Below are 17234 nucleotides of genomic sequence, written 5' to 3'. Positions count from 1 at the left end.
AATACCTTAGGCTGTCTGGCTGTTTAACCTCTTGGGTACCTGATTGGAACTAGTGCAGAAAATCACCCAAGTATGGCATGTGTAACGTTTCTTGGAAGTTAATCTAAGCTGTGGCAATTAAACAGAATGTTAAGAAAGACTATTAGGCCTGGTGCACACCGAGTGGTTTTTGTAGCGTTTTCCAAACCGCTTCCGCCTGTGAAAACGCTTGGCTAATGTATTTCAATGAGATGGTGCACACCAGCGGTTTGAGGTTTTTAGTAAACCGCAAACATGGGTCCTGCTGCACCTTTGCTGTTTGCAGAAGCGTTTCTGCCTCAATGTAAAGTATAGGAAAAGCTCAAACCGCTCTGGAAAACGCTACATCAGAGCGGTTTTCCAAGCGTTTTTGTTACAGAAGCTGTTCAGTAACAGCTTTACTGTAACAATATATGAAATCTGCTACACAAAAACGCTCCAGAAAACGCTAGGCATGTTTAGAAAACCTCTCTAAACATGCCTAGAATCACTCTGAAATCTGCTCCAAAAACCTCTAGCAGTTTGAGGATCTGCTAGCAGTTTTGATGTGCACTGCAAAAAATTTCTACATCAAGCACCCTTTTATAGCCGAGATCTCGCTATGTCAGGCACACTTTTTAAATGCCTCTAATACCTCAACTGATGCACTTACTGTATTAACACATCCACATCCAGAGAAGATATTTTACAATGTAATAGTAACCAGGCACACAATCTGAAATGTGAAGTTATGGCATTCACCATCCATCAATTTATTCTAGTTTTTAGTTGTAGTCTTGAGGACAGAGAGAGCGCATATAGTCTCCATAAAATCATGAGGGTTTCACATATTAACTCCAAACAACCATTATGGAAAGCTAATGCTAGTGAGGCCACTATGGAATATAAAAGTCAATATTATAAAACAAAAGAGCATGGCGATTCATTTTGAGATAACAGAGTTGCACAAATCCAGCGGTTGATTTTTTGGACCAGACTGAGGCTGCAACTGTCATGTTGTCTTTGTTACTGTTCTGCTGTATACATGTTCAGTGTCTACAGCTAAAAGTGTTGTGCTGTGTACACACGTTGAGATTTCCCGCTCGATTCGCGGTTCGATTTCGATTATTTCAAACATGTTCGATCGTTCCTGCCGTCGATTTTGTATACTTAACGTGAAAAAAATGATCGAAATCCAATCGAGCATGTTTGAAATAATCGAATCGATCCGTTCGATCCCGCGAATCGAGCGGGAAATCTCAACGTGTGTACCCAGCATTAGAGGCAGATGATCGGCAGGATAGTCAGGTACTTTTTAGAAGGAAATAAATATGGCAGCCTCCATATCCCTCTTGTTACTGTTTGTCCTTTAATAAGTTGCTCAAACATAACCAAGTATTGTTACCAACTTTAAAGTACACGTGGTGTACCATAAATTCCAAAACAGGAAATTGGTGTAGTAAACAATTGCTACTTATGTATGCATGAAAGCTACAGGAGTACTATATGCTATGGAGCAATAGGATGGTTGTCATAGTTATCTGTTCCCAACATACCAGCAACAAGTATAGCATAATGGTACACCCATAGCTTTGTGCAAACTAACAAACCAATGTGTATCGATAATCCATCTTTGGATTTACACAAGTGAGCTACAAACCTTGAGATTGATCACCTATTAGTTACTGCTATATTGAAGCCTCAGATGGTACAGCAGCACATATCACTATGACAGGTAGGGGGTTCACTGGTGAAGACAGAGCAGGCTGCAGGGTGGGGGCAAGCTTAAAGGAGAGTATAATGTCTTTATTTTAAATTTTGACAGGAACAGTGTTCAGAACCACTGAACACCAATGATTGGGGTGGGGGGTTGGTTGTAAGGGGACACTCAGTCAAATAATGGTTTGGGGAGCACATACTGCCTAATGAGGGAGCCTAATTATGTTTTTGTGATATTCTGCCCACTTATGTTGTCTGAGAGGATACATTGCCTATCTGTGTTTGGGGGATGTGCTTGCTTGCTTACTTACTAATATTCTAGAAGTGCTTATTGTGGAAGAAAAAAACCCAGCAAATATGCTATTTATTACTTCTCATATGGCTTTCCTAATGCCTTAATGGCAGCACCTATGGTAGTGGCCCCGCCCCTCTACCCCTATAGGACGGGTATCTAGTTAAATTCAAGGCAAGCTGACTCCCCCCAGTCTATATCTTTCGTCCTTGCCTCGACAGGATCTAGTCAGCGTGCACCCTTACCTTTGGATTGTTGTAGATTGCCAGGTTCAGCCTTTCCTGGTATTGCTTTGAGGCTCTAATAGAGTCTATAGTGCTGCCCCATTCTGCTGTTCTTGGGGGCTTTGACTGTCACACGCTGGGGCTGCCAGGTGGGAGGTTAAATGCTTTCCTGTGGTGTGTGCCAAACTTTTTTCAAACACTGCCTAACTGCTGGCAGGGGCCGGGTCATTCTGCAGCGTGTATTACTCGCTGGGGACCCGAGCTTCGGCCGAGCGGCGAGTTATGAGGTCACTTCCGGTTGCGCTCCACGCGAACTGGAAGTAGGAAGTATATGCAGGTGGCGAGGCTGTCCCTGCGTTCCTGGCCTCACAGGCGGCTGGGGGAGGTGGAGCTGCTTAGGGGAGAGGCCTGAGAAGCCTCTTAAGCGGCCAAGATGGCAGAGGTCGGCATCCTTTACTGCATTTGTGCGTGGACGCTGCGGGTGAGACCTCTGCCACTTAAAACTCTTCTGGACAGTTTTATCTGTGAAGGAAGGCTGAAAGCTACAATGTCCCTTTCTAGACTGCCTTCTTTTATATATATATATATATATATATATATATATATATATATATATATATATATATATATATATATCATATATGTATAGTCTTATATAGCATCTCTGTTATTACAGGGATGTCCCAAGCGGAAATGGACCTTGTTGCGCCCGACATAGATCAGCCTCAAGTTGTCAGGTAGGGGTGCTTAAGGTAAGTTTTTTTTCTCCATTTTAGCAAAAGAGTGCGAAGATCTACTCCATCTACTTCACGTCAGGAATCCGATTGTCCGATGGAAGACTCGGAAGTAGGTTTCAATTTCTCTTTAGTGGAACCATACGTGAACGCAGTCAGACAGGCCATCGAATGGGAGGACAACAAGGAAGACGAGTCACTCAAAGATAAAAAGAAGAAGCAAACATACTATAAGCATCTAAAAATGTCTTGCACACCGTTTCCATTCATGGACGAGATTCAAGAAGTCATCCATGAGGAGTGGGAAAAGACGGAGAGAAGAGTTCCGCTTAACAACAGACTAACAAAGCTTTACCCGCTACCAGAAAAGAAGTCAGATTCATTGGACAACGACCCAGTAGTGGATGCGTCTGTTATCAGACTTGTGAAACATGTAACATTACCCTTGGAGGATGCTATCTCTTTTCGAGATGTTATTGACAGAAAAATGGATACGGACCTCAAGAAATGCTATACTTTATCTGGCAGAGCAATCAAACCAGCATTTGCACTTACATCGATCGCTAAGGCCATACGCTCCTGGACAGACAATCTGGAAGTAGCAATAATGGAAGACACGGAAAAAGAGACTGATAAATTCGCTCCAGGAATTCAGATTGACAGCGGATTTCCTTGGCGAAGCATCGGTGGATATAATCCATTCTACTGCAAGATCAATGCTATCTTCGGTGACTACCAGACGTGCATTATGGCTGAGGTCATGGTCGGCGGATGTAAATTCCTATGGCTTAGGATACCATTGTTATGCAGATGACACACAACTGTATCTGTCCTTCAAGCCTGGCACCCAAGACCCATCAGCATCCATAAATGTGTGTCTAGTGGATTTATAAAATTGGATGAACACCAGCTTGTTGAGGCTGAACTCTGACAAAACAGAGGTGTTGGTGGTAGGTGGCCCACACATGATGGATAAAGTTTAAAATACTCACCACCTCAAACTAGCAATTGAGGGAGATACCGTACAGTATAAAGACTCTGTGCGAAAGCTTGGGGTGATCCTGGATGGAAATCTAAAACTCAGACAGCAGGTATCATCTGTCGTCAAGTCTTCCTTCATCCATCTAAGAAATATAGCGAAAATCAAACCCCTTATCCCAGCTGAAGACCTACCTGCCCTGGTTCATGCATTTGTACCCTCCTGCCTAGCCTACTGCAATGCCCTGTTCATCGGATCTACAGATAAGGTTCTCTACCCCTTACAGCTAGTACAGAATGCTGCAGCCAGACTCCTAACCAATGCCCCCCGCAGCTCACACATCACCCCAGTACTGCAAACTCTTCACTGGTTGCCAGTAAAATGGAGAATTAATTTTAAGATCTGCCTGCTGACATTCGAGGCCCTAAACCACATGGGATCCAAATACATAGCGGATCTATTGGAACTTTATGCCCCTCAACGCACCCTCCGCTCTGCCAACAAGATGAAGCTGGTTATTCCCAGGATACACAACATTTGGTGCTCGGGCCTTTTCCTATGCAGCTCCTACTCTATGGAACTCACTTCCACAATCAGTACGAGAGGCTCCTTCTCTTGACCGCTTTAAAAAAAAAGGCTAAAAACACACCTCTTTTCCCTAGCCTTTGAGACTGCATAATGCAGGGTCACAGCGCCTTGAGTCCCCAGGGAGAAAAGCGCTATGAAAAAATTATTGTTGTTGTTGTTAAATTCAAAACAAAACTGGTGCAAAATTCCTTTCGTTGGAAAGAATCTTCTTGGGGAACGTATGGATAAAGCAATCACGAGAGTCACTGGAGGGAAATCAGGGCTAATCCCTCATGATCGCAGGCCCAAAAAACATTAATTCCTCAACAAGGCAAAGAACAGCAATCACGATACAGAAACGGCAGATCTTACCAACCAGGGAAAGATTATCGCAGGTCCTGGCAGGGAAGTTTAGCCACCCTCAGCAGACTGAATAAGCAGAAGACCATCACTACCACAACTAATGCCCCTAAAGGTGTGTACACACGCACTACGGCCACCAACGACGGGCCCGTCAGACCCTCCCGCTGGGAGGAATTTCAGGCGACAGTAGTGCGTGTGTACGTGCTGTTGGCGGACTGATAAGGCTGTTCTTGACCGATAAACCTAACTACTCTATCCTGGAGGAATTCCAAAATGTAACGTAAATCATTAGAGCACACTTTCTTCCTTTGTTTCCAAGAACAAAAAACATTCCAAATTTTACAGTAGATCTGTCTAGTATTAGGCTTTCTACATTTGATCAGAGTTGCGATCACTCTGTCTGAAAACCCCTGCCTCCTTAGGATTTGCCACTCAGGATCCATGCCGTCAACTTGAACTGGTCTGGATTCGGGTGGATTTGATTCCCCTGGAATAGGTCTGGCCTGGACTCCAGATGCCATGGACCCCTCAGAGTTAGACCCTGTACAAAGGGGAACCATGCTCTCCTCAGCCACCAAGGGGCTATGAACATCACCTGAGACTTCAAAGTTTCTATGCGTCTGAGCACTTTCGGAATTGGATTGAATGGGGGAAAGGCGTACAGCAGTCCCTGTGGCCATGATACTGATAGCACATCCAGTCTGTTGGATGGAGAGGCAGGATGAAGGGAGCAGTAATCTGTCAACTTTGTGTTGGCTGGAGTTGCGAACAGGTCTAATATGGGAAGTCCCCATTTCTGAACTAAAGAGTTGAACACCTGGTTTAGTTCCCACTCTGAATTTATTGGAGCTCTGCTGAGTGAGTCTGCCCATATGTTCAGCTTGCCCCGAATATGAGCTGCTGTGAGGGAGATCAGATTGTTCTCTGCCCAAGAGATCACCTCTAATGCTAACCCTCTGAGATCCTGTACCCTGGTACCTCTCTGTTTTCTGAGATACGATACTGTTACTATATTGTCGGAAAATACCTCCTTGTTCAGAATGTAAGGGGCTAGAGAGAGCAGACCCATCTGCACCGCTAGAAACTCCCTGTAATTCGATGACCTGACCTGCACCTCCATTGGCCATTTCCCCTGAACCTGATGCTCCTGGCAGTGAGCCCCCCAGCCCCAACTGCTGTCATCTGTGAAGACCTTTAGGGGAGATCTCTGCACCCACTGTCGACCTAACTGCAGTCTGTGAGGATTCTCCCACCATGTCAGGGATTCCGATACATAGTCTGGAACTGTAACCGGTTTGTCCAGTGAAGCCAAGTGCTCAGTAGCCAAGTCTGTAGTGTCCGACTGTGATCCTGGGCCCACTCTATTACTGGAATGGCTGATGTCATTAGTCCTAGTAGCGACATAACCTCCCTGATTGGTACTGTCTGCTCTGACCTGAACTGTTGCAATCTTACCAGCAGTTTTGCTGCCTTGTCCTGTGGAAGAAACACCTTTCCCTAATTTGTGTCCCACAGCAGTCCTAGGAAAATTAAAGGGGAACTGAAGTAATAGGTATACGGAGGCTGCCATATTTATTTCCTTTTAATCAATACCAGTTGCCTGGCAGCGCCCTGCTGGTCTATTTCTCTGCAGTAGTATCTGAATAACACCAGAAACAAGCATGCAGCTAGTCTTGTCAGATTTGACAATGTCAGAAACACATGATCTGCTGCATGCTTGTTCAGGGGCTATGGCTAATAGTATTAGAGGCAGAGGATCAGCAGGAGGGCCTGGCAACTGGCATTGCTCAGATGGAAATAAATATGGCAGCCTCCATATCCCTCTCACTTCAGTTGTACTTTAAATTTTGGGTTGGAAGAAAGTTGGACGTTTCCTTGCTTATCAGCCGCCCCAGGTCCGAAAGGACCTGAACAGAAAAATGTAGATTCCTGTGCAGGTCCACTACTGAGTCTGCTAGAAATAAAAAGTTGTCTAGGTATGGGGAGAACCTAGCCTCTGCTACAATCTTCTTGAATATCCTCGGGGCTGAGGATATTCCGAAAGGAAGAGCTCAGTACTGATAGTGGCAAATGCTGTTGCTGAACCGGACTGCGAATCTTAGATACCTTTGGTACCGAGGATGAATCTGTACATGCAGATACGCGTCTTCGAGATCGATAGTCGCCATAAAGGCGCCGGGCCATATCAGATTTTGGACAATGGCGATGCTCTCCATGCGGAAGTGTTTCTCCACAATGTAAGGGTTCAGAGGTTTCAGATTTAAAAACATCTGAAACTTTCCTGTGGGTTTCTTGATTATGAAAACCCTGGAGTAAAACCCCTTGAAGTGATCGTCTACTGGTACCCTCTGGATTACATTTTGGGATAGTAGAGTCGTCACTGAGTCTAGCAAGGCCTGAGCCTTGTCTGGGTCCTTGGGGGTCCCCGTCACAAGTCTGCTGGGGGGAGGTCGGGACCGAAATTCCAGCTTGTACCCGTTCTTTAGAAGGTCTAATATGAACTGGCTGGATGTACCGTATATACTCGCAAGCAAGCCAAATTTTTCACCCCCCAAAAGTGGCCCAAAAGTTGGGGGGTCGGCTTGCTTGCGAGTCATGTGCCACAGTGCCAGTATGGGTAGGTGGTGCCCCTCCCCGCTCCCCCCCGCGTTCACCGCCGCTTCCTCTATTCCCGTCCTGCTCCGGCGGTAACTAATTCACAGCAGCGCGCCCCTCGGCGCTGCTGTGTGATGACGGAGGAAACCATAGAGAGCGGCTTCCTGTAGCGGCGATATGTATCAGCAGCCTATACTTTCATGAGACAGGTACCAACAGGCTCCTCTGTCCTTAGAGTCCCTACTGCCTGTCCTTACGGTCAAAAAACTGAGTTGGTTAGGAGGAGGGGAAGCTTATATGGACGGGGCCTAATTGATTTAATTATTTAATTATTGCCGGTTTCCTTAGTCTTGGATCAGTCTCCTCTCCTGAAGAAGCCATCCTGAAGGAAGATGAGAGAAAATCAATTCTTTATTTTTATCTGGTAGACAATAAGGATGCCAACCAGGCAATCCAAAAGCTAAAAATCACTTATTTTTCTTCTCCATAAAACCAGGCAATCCAAAAGCTAAAAATCACTTATTTTTCTTCTCCATAAAACATCATTCCCCAGTTTCCCTGGCTCTTATTTGGTACATCTGCCACACAAAGGAAGTTGCAGGGCATGCTGGTTTTTTTTTTTCTTCTTTACTTTCCCCTCAGACTTAACTAATGCAGCCTGATTGGCTGAAGCCTCTTTCCCTCCCGTTTTCCCCTCCTACACCTGTCCCTCTGATTGGAAAATGTTTCTCAATGCACTTTCTTCTGCTGAGCTGGGTAGGAGTGTCTGAAGACTGGGAGGGAGGAGGGCAATGATACACAGGCAGAGTAAGGGAGGAAATGATGTCAGGATTGGCTTCAAGATAGACACAGACAAAATGGAAAATCCTTAAAAAGGATATTTTTACTATAATCACTAAAATCAAAATGTGGACAGTGCAATACATATGTTATATAAGTAGAGCAAGTATTTATCTATACAGTATGTGTTTTTTTTCTGCAATAGTGTGGATGACAGCTCCACTTTAAAGGGGAACTTCAGCCTAAACAAACATACTGTCATTAAAGAGAGACTGAAGCGAGAATAAATCTCGCTTCAGACCTCAGAGTTAGCAGGGGCATGTGTGCCCCTGCTAAAACGCCGCTATAGCGCGGCTTAACGGGGGTCCCTTCACCCCCAAATCCCCCTCCGTAATGCGGGGGAGCGCTTCCTGGTTGGGGCAGGGCTAACCGCCGCAGCCCTGCCCCACGCGCGTCTGTCAGCGCGTATCTCCGCCTCTCCCCCGCCCCTCTCAGTCTTCCTTCACTGATAGGGGCGGGGGAGAGGCGGCGATGCGCCGCTGACAGACGCGACTGGAGGCAGGGCTGCAGCCGTTAGCACTGCCTCCAGGAGCGACCAAATGCACGACCAAGTCGTGCTGGGGTGGGTTTGTGCGGCGCGATAGCGGCGGTTTAGCAGGGGCACACGTGCCCCTGCTAACTTTGAGCTCTGAAGCGAGATTTATTCTCGCTTCAGAGTCTCTTTAACCACTTCCCGACCGCCCACTACACAGGGGCGGCGGGGAAGTGGAGCCCTGCAGGACGGCCTCACCCACAGAGGCGGCGGTCCATTTAAGGGCATGGGCGGAGCGATCGCGTCATCCGTGACGCGATCCTCCGCCGGCGCCTGTCACCGCTCGCTCGCCGCAACATCCCGCCGGCTATACGGAAGCGCCGGCGGGATGTTAACCCCGCGATCGCCGCATACAAAGTGTATAATACACTTTGTAATGTTTACAAAGTGTATTATACAGGCTGCCTCCTGCCCTGGTGGTCCCAGTGTCCGAGGGACCACCAGGGCAGGCTGCAGCCACCCTAGTCTGCACCCAAGCACACTGATTTCTCCCTCCCCTGCCCCAGATCGCCCACAGCACCCATCAGACCCCCCCCCTGCCCACCCCCCAGACCCCTGTTTGCACCCAATCACCCCCCTAATCACCCATCAATCACTCCCTGTCACTATCTGTCAACGCTATTTTTTTTTTATCCCCCCCCCCCTGCTCCCTGCCCCCTCCTGATCACCCCCCACCCCTCAGATTCTCCCCAGACCCCCCCCCAGACCACTCCCCCCTGTTTACTGTATGCATCTATCCCCCTGATCACCTGTCAATCACCTGTCAATCACCTGTCAATCACCCGTCAATCACCCGTCAATCACCCCGTCACTGCCACCCATCAATCAGCCCCTAACCTGCCCCTTGCGGGCAATCTGATCACCCCCCCCACACCAATAGATCGCCCACAGATCCGACATCAGATCACCTCCCAAATCCATTGTTTACATCTATTCTCTCCTCTAAACACCCACTAATTACCCATCAATCACCCCCTATCACCACCTGTCACTGTTACCTATCAGATCAGACCCTAATCTGCCCCTTGCGGGCACCCAATCACCTGCCTACACGCTCAGATTGCCCTCAGACCCCCCCTTATCAATTCGCCAGTGCATTAATTACATCTGTTCTTCCCTGTAATAACCCACTGATCACCTGTCAATCACCTGCCAATCACCTATCACCCATCAATCACCCCCTGTCACTGCCACCCATCAATCAGCCCCTAACCTGCCCCTTGCGGGCAATCTGATCACCCACCCACACCATTAGATCGCCCGCAAACCCGCCGTCAGATTACCTCCCAAATGTATCGTTTACATCTGTTATCTTCTCTAAACACCCACTAATTACCCATCAATCACCCATCAATCACCCCCTATCACCACCTGTCACTTTTACCTATCAGATCAGACCCTAATCGGGCACCCAATCACCCGCCCACACGCTCAGATTGCCCTCTGACCCCCCCCCCCTTATCAATTCGCCAGTGCATTAATTACATCTGTCCTTCCCTGTAATAACCCACTGATCACCTGTCAATCACCTGCCAATCACCTATCACCCATCAATCACCCCCTGTCACTGCCACCCAACAATCAGCCCCTAACCTGCCCCTTGCGGGCAAACTGATCACCCACCCACACCAATAGATCGCCCGCAGATCCGACATCAGATCACCACCCAAGCGCAGTGTTTCCATCTATTCTCTCCTCTAAACACCCACTAATTACCCATCAATCACCCATCAATCACCCCCTATCACCACCTGTCACTGTTACCCATCAGATCAGACCCTAATCTGCCCCTTGCGGGCACCCAATCGCCCGCCTACAATCTCAGATTGCCCTCAGACCCCCCCTTATCAATTCGCCAGTGCAATATTTACATCTGTTCTCCCCTGTAATAACCCACTGATTACCTGTCAATCACCTATCAATCACCAATCAATCACCCCCTGTCACTGACACCCATCAATCACCCGCTGTCACTGACACCCATCAATCAGCCCCTAACCTGCCCCTTGTGGGCAAACTGATCACCCACCCACACCAATAGATCGCCCGCAGATCCGACAACAGATCACCACCCAAGCGCAGTGTTTCCATCTATTCTCTACCCTAAACACCCACTAATTACCCATCAATCACCCCCTGTCACTGCTACCTATCAGATTAGACCCCTATCTGCCCCTAGGGCACTCAATCACCCGCCCACACCCTCAGAATGCCCTCAGACCCCAGCCCTGATCACCTCGCCAGTGCATTGCTTGCATCTATTCTCCCCTCTAATCACACCTTGAGACACCCATCAATCACCTCCTGTCACCCCCTAGCACACCTACCCATCAGATCAGGCCCCAATTTGCCCCGTGTGGGCTCCTGATCACTCGGCCAAACCCTCAGACCCCCTTCCGATCACCTCCCCAGTGCATTGATTGCATCTATTTTCCCCTCTAACCACCCCCTGAGACACCCATCAATCACCTCCTGTCACCCCCCTAGCACTCCTATCCATCAGATCAGGCCCAATACAACCTGTCATCTAAAAGGCCACCCTGCTTATGACCGGTTCCACAAAATTCACCCCCTCATAGACCACCTGTCATCAAAATTTGCAGATGCTTATACCCCTGAACAGTCATTTTGAGACATTTGGTTTCCAGACTACTCACGGTTTTGGGCCTGTAAAATGCCAGGGCGGTATAGGAACCCCACAAGTGACCCCATTTTAGAAAAAAAAGACACCCCAAGGTATTATGTTAGGTGTATGACGAGTTCATAGAAGATTTTATTTTTTGTCAAAAGTTAGCGGAAAATAATTTTTATTGGTTTTTTTTCACAAAGTGTCATTTTTCACTAACTTGTGACAAAAAATAAAATCTTCTATGAACTTGCCATACACCTAACGGAATACCTTGGGGTGTCTTCTTTCTAAAATGGGGTCACTTGTGGGGTTCCTATACTGCCCTGGCATTTTAGGGGCCCTAAACCGCGAGGAGTAGTCTAGAAAACAAATGCTTCAAAATGACCTGTGAATAGGACGTTGGGCCCCTTAGCGCACCTAGGCTGCAAAAAAGTGTCACACATGTGGTACCGCCGTACTCAGGAAAAGTAGTATAATGTGTTTTGGGGTGTATTTTTACACATACCCATGCTGGGTGGGAGAAATTTCTATGTAAATGGACAATTGTGTGTAAAAAAATCAAACAATTGTCATTTACAGAGATATTTCTCCCACTTAGCATGGGTATGTGTAAAAATACACCCCAAAACGCATTATACTACTTCTCCTGAGTACAGCGGTACCACATGTGTGGCACTTTTTTACACCCTAAGTACGCTAAGGGGCCCAAAGTCCAATGAGTACCTTTAGGATTTCACAGGTCATTTTGCGACATTTGGTTTCAAGACTACTCCTCACGGTTTAGGGCCCCTAAAATGCCAGGGCAGTATAGGAACCCCACAAATGACCCCATTCTAGAAAGAAGACACCCAAAGGTATTCCGTACGGAGTATGGTGAGTTCATAGAAGATTTTATTTTTTGTCACAAGTTAGCGGAAAATGACACTTTGTGAAAAAAAACTATTAAAATCAATTTCCGCTAACTTGTGACAAAAAAATAAAAACTTCTATGAACTCACCATACTCCTAACGGAATACCTTGGGGTGTCTTCTTTCTAAAATGGGGTCATTAGTGGGGTTCCTATACTGCCCTGGCATTTTAGGGGCCCTAAACCGTGAGGAGTAGTCTTGAAACAAAAATGACCTGTGAAATCCTAAAGGTACTCATTGGACTTTATGCCCCTTAGTGCAGTTAGGGTGCAAAAAAGTGCCACACATGTGGTATCGCCGTACTCGGGAGAAGTAGTACAATGTGTTTTGAGGTGTATTTTTACACATACCCATGCTGGGTGGGAGAAATACCTCTGTAAATGACAATCTTTTGATTTTTTTACACACAATTGTCCATTTACAGAGGTATTTCTCCCACCCAGCATGGGTATGTGTAAAAATACACCTCAAAACACATTGTACTGCTTCTCCCGAGTATGGCGATACCACATGTGTGGCACTTTTTTGCACCCTAACTGCGCTAAAGGGCCCAAAGTCCAATGAGTACCTTTAGGATTTCACAGGTCATTTTGAGAAATTTCGTTTCAAGACTACTCCTCACGGTTTAGGGCCCCTAAAATGCCAGGGCAGTATAGGAACCCCACAAATGACCCCATTTTAGAAAGAAGACACCCCAAGGTATTCCGTTAGGAGTATGGTGAGTTCATAGAAGTTTTTATTTTTTGTCAAAAGTTAGCGGAAATTGATTTTAATTGTGTTTTTTCACAAAGTGTCATTTTCCGCTAACTTGTGACAAAAAATAAAATCTTCTATGAACTCGCCATACTACTAACGGAATACCTTGGGGTGTCTTCTTTCTAAAATGGGGTCATTTGTGGGGTTCCTATACTGCCCTGGCATTTTAGGGGCCCTAAACCGTGAGGAGTAGTCTTGAAACGAAATTTCTCAAAATGACCTGTGAAATCTTAAAGGTACTCATTGGACTTTGGGCCCTTTAGCGCAGTTAGGGTGCAAAAAAGTGCCACACATGTGGTATCGCCGTACTCAGGAGAAGTAGTATAATGTGTTTTGTGGTGTATTTTTACACATACCCATGCTGAGTGGGAGAAATATCTCTGTAAATGGACAATTGTGTGTAAAAAAAATTAACAAATTGTCATTTACAGAGATATTTCTCCCACCCAGCATGGGTATGTGTAAAAATACACCCCAAAACACATTATACTACTTCTCCTGAGTATGGCAATACCACATGTGTGGCACTTTTTTGCAGCCTAACTGCGCTAAGGGGTCCAAAGTCCAATGAGCACCTTTAGGCTTTACAGGGGTGCTTACAATTTAGCACCCCCCAAAATGTCAGGACAGTAAACACACCCCACAAATGATCCCATTTTGGAAAGTAGACCCTTCAAGGTATTCAGAGAGGGGCATGGTGAGTCCGTGGCAGATTTCATTTTTTTTTGTCGCAAGTTAGAAGAAATGGAAACTTTTTTTTTTTTTTCTCACCAAGTGTCATTTTCCGCTTACTTGTGACAAAAAATAATATCTTCTATGAACTCACTATGCCTCTCAGTGAATACTTTGGGATGTCTTCTTTCCAAAATGGGGTCATTTGGGGGGTATTTATACTATCCTGGAATTCTAGCCCCTCATGAAACATGACAGGGGGTCAGAAAAGTCAGAGATGCTTGAAAATGGGAAAATTCACTTTTTGCACCATAGTTTGTAAACGCTATAACTTTTACCCAAACCAATAAATATACACTGAATGGGTTTTTTTTTATCAAAAACATGTTTGTCCACATTTTTCGCGCTGCATGTATACAGAAATTTTACTTTATTTGAAAAATGTCAGCACAGAAAGTTAAAAAAATCATTTTTTTGCCAAAATTCATGTCTTTTTTGATGAATATAATAAAAAGTAAAAATCGCAGGAGCAATCAAATCGCCCCAAAAGAAAGCTGTATTAGTGACAAGAAAAGGAGCCAAAATTCATTTAGGTGGTAGGTTGTATGAGCGAGCAATAAACCGTGAAAGCTGCAGTGGTCTGAATGGAAAAAAAGTGGCCGGTCCTTAAGGGGTAGAAAGCCCTAGGTCCTCAAGTGGTTAAGTTACATTAGTTATGCTAATTAAAATCGAAAGGTAATATAATATCTTACCCACCCTGTTTTAAAAGAACAGGCAAATGTTTGAGATTTCATGGGGGCAGACATTTTTTTGGGTTAAAAGGAGGCGACAGGGAGCATAAGACACAGCTCCAACTGTCTTGTGTCCTGATCACCCCTTCCAGCTGCGTGCACTAGGCTTCAAATAAAAAAAATTAAAAAAAAATTGTGCCAAAACAGCGGAAAGAGAACAACATCAGAAATCCCATCATGCTTTTGCACAGCATCAGGGGAAAAATGCCCAGTTTTCTTCTGTGCAGCTAAAAATGAAGCTTGGGTAAGAAAAAGTTCTGATGCTGTGAAACTGTTAAAGAAACACCAAGCCTTTCCAATGCTGCTGAGTAGGCATATATTTGTATTCAGTTTCCATCAACTTGGATTTATTAGCATCTCTTTGACCGGTCCTACAAAAATCTACTGCATGTCACAAAGTGATTGATAAACTCAGGGCTTCTATGTTTCAGCTTGTGTGTCTGATTATCATTCTAGAAGATCCTGGACGCTTATGTGGACACATTACTGCAATAACTGAATTGTTCATGTGTTGAAGCCATCTAGTGGTGATAATTGAGTAAGACTTTACACATCCTTTTTACAGTAGGAGTCTACAGCAATCTCTTATTTTCTCTCTGTTCTTGATTGAAGTCCAGTTGTTTTTATTTTCTTTCAATTATTGTTCATTTGTATTACTTGTTAGTAAAAACAGATAACAGTGACCGTAAGAAATCAGTGGACAAAGACACCAATATCCCATCAGTATAGAGAATCAGACCTGATCCTGAGCCATTAATTTCTATCAACAAAGATGAGCTGCATTTTTACTGGGCATCTTGCTGGATCAAATTTAACTTATATCAAACTGTATTTACATAACTTTTCTTCCAGTAGAAAAAGATAAGAGATATATTGCCAGACAATGTGGAGACAGTAGTCCTGTCCCTCACCATATCTCCAACATCCCGAGAATGAGAGCCAGGAAACATCTAATTACTTTAGATCTGGATACCATCTCATTCAAATGTTATACTGTAATTAAGTCCCTGAGCTTTACAGTGTAGAGTCAGAGGCTTTCTCTGAAATTATTACATCTGGACTACCGTGTCCCTTGCTTACAGACTGCAGCGTCAAATCTTGTTACCATTATTTCCATGCTTATTGGACCAAACAGCACACCCTAGTGGGAAAGTTTGCAGAACTGACCTAATGATGACTGAAGAAAACCTGTTTTAACAAAAAAAAAAGTACCTCTGGATGGGTACTTACCTCGGGAGGGTAAAGCCTCTGGATACTGTCGAGGCTTCCCCCTCTGTCCCAGTGGTCTCATTGGGCCCCTCCAAACAGCAGGCATCTAAATATTTACCTTCCTGGCTCCAGCGCAGGCGCAGTAGTGGCTCTTGGCTTAGGATCAGACGTAAATAGCAGACCCCAGTCGGGTCCGCTCTACTGCACAGGCGCAAGTCGCCTGTACCGTAGAATGGACCCGATTGGGATCGGCTATTTCCACCTTAGCCCATCGGGGAGCCGCTACTGCGCCTTCACTGGAGTCGGGGAAGGTAAATATTGCAGGCGCTACTGCGCCACACCTTGACAAATTGTCACCTTGACAAATATGGCTCAGCAAGACCACTGTGGGATGGAGGACGGGGGAAGTCTCGATAGTATCCAGAGGCTTCCCCCTCTTGAAGTACGTACCCCCCCAGGGGCACTTTTGTTTTGTTACAGAGTCTCTTTAAAGGGAAGAGGTATATGGAGGCTGCCATATTTCTTTCCTTTTAAACAATACCAGTTGCCTGGCAGTCTTGCTGATCATTCTAGCATCAGTATGTACTTGTAAATCTTTTTCAAACGTTGCTTGATATTTTTAATTGATTTAATGGATTGACAGTTCAAGTACCATCCTAATTTATTGCTAAACCCAACCCATGGCTGGACAAGTTTCAGGGGCCTAAAAACTACAGCGGACGTCTAACCCCGGAGGTTTTGTCTAACTGGTGCCAGTGGAACTCCTTAAAATGTCCTGATGGCTCCTGGATTGGGCACACTGGCTTCAGAATTTCATAGCAATTTTTCCATCCCTGCCGTAACGGATGTTCACCTTTCATAGTCTGCCAGGTGTTTCAGCAGTGTAATAAATTAATTAACCCTTGGGCAGCTGGGTTTGAAGTTCAACTATATAACCGGTAAACTCTGACAGCATATCCTTCTGCAGCGTTGCCAAAATCACTAACGTCAAATGTAATGGATTCAACAGTCATGTACCGTACAACCTGCAGTATTCCTGGGTTTGCAGATCTATTTGACCATTTCTAATAGAGTCCCAGTTATCTGGACTGGAACTCGACCAGCGAGCACAAATCGCCAGCAGTACTCACAATGGTGAAGGCCAACGTCTTAGGCAGTTTGTGGGCTCTGCTGTGCTTAGAGACTGGGTTCCCTGGCTCCCCCAAGGATAACATACTTTCAATTACTGGATTTCTAACATTTACTGTACATTCTGGCGTATAAGACTACTCTTTAACCCTTGAAAATCTTCTGAAAAGTCAGGGGTCGTCTTTTACGCCGGGTGTCATTGATGCCAGGTGATATGCCCTATCCTGTTACCACCTCTCAGATCTCGCTGCTGAGGACTGTAGTGAAGCAGCGCAGGCGCATATGTGCGAGATGTGAG

This window comes from Hyperolius riggenbachi, chromosome 2 (assembly GCF_040937935.1).
Source record: "Hyperolius riggenbachi isolate aHypRig1 chromosome 2, aHypRig1.pri, whole genome shotgun sequence".
NCBI classification, from domain to species: Eukaryota; Metazoa; Chordata; class Amphibia; order Anura; family Hyperoliidae; genus Hyperolius; species Hyperolius riggenbachi.
This window is presented reverse-complemented; position numbering follows the sequence as displayed.